Below are 5179 nucleotides of genomic sequence, written 5' to 3' on the forward strand. Positions count from 1 at the left end.
GAAACTTTCAAAGTCACCGTGGAATCGACTATGGCTACCCTTTTTGCATTTTTGGGTTTCTTTTAATTTTTGATAAGGCAGCGCCGATTATGCTAGAAACTGCACCTATTACTACCATTCATAGTTATAATTATAAATTCAATGCTGTTACTCCATTGCGGGTGTTTGTAATTTTGTTTGAAAAATTCGCTCATTGGGAAGTTTATAAATTAATACAACAGTAGGTACATACAAACGGTATATTATATGCTACCTATGCTTTCTCCCAATCGTCCGGACTCTCTCGCTCGATGGCTTCATGTCTCGATTTAAAACAGAACGCTTGCACCAATTGCGAGGAAATTTTTCTTTATTAAGTTTGTTAGAACAGAGTTCGTGAATTGGCAATGTAGATAAAAAAAAGTAAGGAAGGCCCTTTTGACCCTTCCCTTAGTTATGTCGATTCAAAAAAAATGTTTTCGAAGATATGGATAATGATGGATACGTGATACCTATACGTTCGGTATTCACTTATTGAATTTTTTGTGCTCATAAACTCTATACGCTAAGATGGTTTTTATTAACTCAAATTCAAATGACATATCGATATACCAGATACCTACCAAAGAATTGTGCATGCGCGGTGCCTACTTTCTTATTTCTGGATGCAATTTTTTGGTTAAATGGCTGCAGTAATTTTTTCAGACAAAAACTGTTAATGCGGAAATACGCTTTTTGTAAATCGTTTACGAGTTTTTTTCAAATCCTTGTTTAATGCCAATTGACAGCTTGTTTGGAATAATATTTTCTGGAATTATTCCCGTTCCTTCAATCCCATCAAACAAGTTGCCGAAAGAAACTTAATGCATACAATTTTATGTCAGCAGGAAATTTCTCAATAAAAGAAAATAAGGACTACCTACTAAAGTTTTACCCGGTACAGTCAATCTCGCTGGTGTCCAACAGTGAAGATTTCTTAGTGTCTCCGCAACTTCTGAAGTCATTTGACTAGAGTCAGTATCGCTGGAATTCGTCTCTCTATTGAGTAAGCAAACATCTACCTAAACAGGGGGATTCTAATATCCTTGGATGACATCTTTAGCGCTTTTCTTCACATTCGTTCGGCTTGTCCATTACTGCTAGGATGGTATATGGAGCTACTCTAGGACTTGACAGTTTCCATTTTTGTCTAGAAACGATTTAAATTCCAATTAGGTGAATACTGGATCCAGGGTTGTAAAAAACTCCCAAAGAAGTAATGGTTACGGTATTAGAAGTGCAATGCATTCGCACTTCGAGTAGGGCGCAAGGACAATTAAAAAGAATTTACCAAAAGGTCCCGCAGAACCTAATGCAACCGCGTCCAGAGTGCCCTGGCCCATTCTCATGGCCGTACCGGAGTTTTCTTAGGGATCGGTCTCACTTGTTGACCACTGGAACACGTAGAGGTATTAATTTTCTCCTAGATTTGATCAGCCATCTTTGGTCACCAGTAAGATATCGGACCAGTGCCTTCATATTCACAATGCCTGGATGCACTGCGTGAAGTATTTCCAATACTCTCTTCCTCCCCCCTGGCGGAATCGCGACTTTGGTGCCCACAATGAATGCAACCTTGATAAAACGAGAGTTCCTTTTTTCTTTCGAAAAATGACGTGTGCTTGTTTTTGCCAAACAATGGCTTATAATCCGTGCGTAGAATGAAGATTTTTCCATAAAAATAGTAATGGAATTTCTCTATGTCAGTAATCACAGCAAATTGAGGCGTAATATGCTCGCAAGATGACACCGTGCGACAGAATTCGGCAATGGTAAGTACTTCTTGACCTGTCTCATCGAGTTGACCCCTGTCACACAAACCGCTACCTAAAAGCAATGAATAAATTATTCATTGCCTGAAAGTATTCCTACTACTCCAATTAATAATTTAAACTTGAAAATTTGCATACGAACATAGTTTCTCACGAGGGTTTTCATGATCTATAGAATGAAAATATTATCGAGATCGTTTCACTTCCGGCTTTACCGGGTGTACCGGATATTTTAAATAGAACACTCGGTATTTTATTGCATTTTCGAAATCTAAATGAAAATCTACGTCGTTTGATACCCCCTTCCTCAGCGCCTCAATGGTTTTCAACTTATTTAAGATTTTTCAACATTTTTGACGTTTGATTGCTTTTCTTTTGGGCCCTGATGCACATATGATTCCGTTGACTTGAATTTCAAAAAGTTTTGCAAATTCATGTAGGTATACCTAATGTAATGCAATAAAATATAGGGTGTTTTCTATGTAAAATACGAAAGTTGCTATACACATCTGGTAAAACCGGAAGTGAAACGATCATGATAATATTTCCTTTCGATAGATCATGAAAAACTGTGTTTGTATGCAAAATTTCATCAATGAGAATCTGAAAACTTTAAGGTAGCGGTTTGCGTGAAACAGCCTGTATACTCAAACTAATTAATAAAGGTTTTATTCCAGATTTTGTTTATATGATGATATTTCCATGTATTCAATGACCAATAAATCGCGTGTAAAACGGGCATAGAAAAGCGGCAGATCGGTTTGGCTCAACGGGGTCATTGGATTTGACCCATTTTCAATTTAAATGGAAAGTTGGAACTGAATCTGTGCAAGCGTTTGCGAGTTATCGTGTTCACAGACAGACATCATCGACTCCCCTAAAAAGCTTGCATCCCTTTGCTCTACTGCTTAATAATCCTTATGGCTGGGGGCACGGCTTCAAAACCCGAAATAATCGTAATTCCAACAAATTTTAAAATACTATATGACCACTGCTATGGCTCCTTAAATTTGAGGTTTTCTTTAAATAAATACAGGACTCCTTTATTTTTAATGAAGTATTTTCCCCATAGTAGAGTGCTCGTTGCAAAGAAAGTCGTCTAGAAATGACTTCCGTGGGGGTTTTGGTGTCACAAGCTGAAATTCACAAAAAATGAAAGGTCATCATGTACTGATTCTAAATGTCAAGGCCGTCCAAAATCGGTCCATGCATTAGGGCACAAAACGCGAAAAACGAGTTAAGCACATGTACGGAAAGACGAAAAAATAACGAATTTTTTCGTATATAAATCAAAATTTTCTTTGTACAGTGAAAGTAATAATAAATTATCAAACGTTTCCAATTACATTGGGTTTTACGGAAGAATTAAACTTCAAACGCGATTATCTCAGTTCGATATCCCTAAAAATTTGACAAATTTTGAGCAACTTTTGCGTTTACATCGTATTATTTAATAAATGGAAGCCTATATCAAAAAGTTTTACTCTTAAAAAAAGTTTCGCTCATCGTTTATCTTTACATTGCACTGAGAATTATAATTTTATGTGCAATAGTAACCAAAATATGTAATTAAAAGTAAAACAACGAACTTTTTACTCACTTACAAACGAAGCGCTTTCGCTCCGGTGAATACAATCCATCTCTACATTTCCCGTAGCTCCATTTCGCTCTTACTCATAGGTACGTTCTCGACACGGGGATACCAAAGCTTTGCCAATATAATTGATACAGATAATTATTAATTACATAAATCAATGAATGTGAAACTCAAAAAGAGACCAAACCATAATTTTAAGAAACATAAAAAAATTGTAGATACAGAACATCGCCTTATACTTACAACCCCAGGTAACTTTTTAAATGTGTCATACTAAATGATATGCACTTAATAACAAAACAATAATACCCTAAACTAACACGTAGCAGTAATGTGATTTCTTTTCCTAGGTAAGTGCATTAAAAGAATGACAAATAGAAAAAATTTGATTCCATTTATTTACAACCTTTTCGTCAACTGAGCATTCAGAATCGCCGTGCTCTTAGATGTGATGTCAGTAGAATTTTGCACGATCTTTGGACCATGCTGGAGCATAACTTACCCTTTATACATTCAGTGAGAATTTAGAACAGTTAAATTGTTAGGAATTGGCCGCAATGTGATGAAAATGGGCAAAAGTTCGCTTTTTCTACTAATATAAGTACTATTCATTGTGGGGGGCAATTTTGGACAGGGTGCCATATTTTGATTTAAAAACACACCCTTAAACAGTGAGTATTCTGTTGGTGGCAACTTTTGCCCATTTTCATCACATTGCGGCCAATTCCTAACAATTTAACTGTTCTAAATTCTCACTGAATGTATAAAGGGTAAGTTATGCTCCAGCATGGTCCAAAGATCGTGCAAAATTCTACTGACATCACATCTAAGAGCACGGCGATTCTGAATGCTCAGTTGACGAAAAGGTTGTAAATAAATGGAATCAAATTTTTTCTATTTGTCATTTTTTAATGCACTTACCTAGGAAAAGAAATCACATTAGTGTTACGTGTTAGTTTAGGGTATTATTGTTTTGTTATTAGTGCATATCATTTAGTATGACACATTTAAAAAGTTACCTGGGGTTGTAAGTATAAGGCGATGTTCCGTATCTACAATTTTTTTTATGTTTCTTAAAATTATGGTTTGGTCTCTTTTTGAGTTTCACATTCATTGATTTATGTAATTAATAATTATCTGTATCAATTATATTGGCAAAGTTTTGGTATACCCGTGTCGAGAACGTACCTATGAGTAAGAGCGAAATGGAGCTACGGGAAATGTAGAGATGGATTGTATTCACCGGAGCGAAAGCGCTTCGTTTGTAAGTGAGTAAAAAATTCGTTGTTTTACTTTTAATTACATATTTTGGTTACTATTGCACATAAAATTATAATTCTCAGTGCAATGTAAAGATAAACGATAAGCGAAACTTTTTTTAAGAGTAAAACTTTTTGATATAGGCTTCCGTTTATTAAATAATACGATGTAAACGCAAAAGTTGCTCAAAATTTGTCAAATTTTTAGGGATATCGAACTGAGATAATCGCGTTTGAAGTTTAATTCTTCCGTAAAACCCAATGTAATTGGAAACGTTTGATAATTTATTATTACTTTCACTGTACAAAGAAAATTTTGATTTATATACAAAAAAATTCGTTATTTTTTCTTCTTTCCGTACATGTGCTTAACTCGTTTTTTGCGTTTTGTGACCTAATGCATGGTCCGATTTTGGACGGCCTTGACATTTAGAATCAGTATATGATGACCTTTCATTTTTTGTGAATTTCAGCTTGTGACACCAAAACCCCCACGGAAGTCATAATTTCTGCCACGGAGCACTCTACTACCA

The sequence above is a fragment of the Photinus pyralis genome, unplaced genomic scaffold (genome assembly GCF_008802855.1).
Source record: "Photinus pyralis isolate 1611_PpyrPB1 unplaced genomic scaffold, Ppyr1.3 Ppyr1.4_LG7, whole genome shotgun sequence".
Lineage (NCBI taxonomy): Eukaryota > Metazoa > Arthropoda > Insecta > Coleoptera > Lampyridae > Photinus > Photinus pyralis.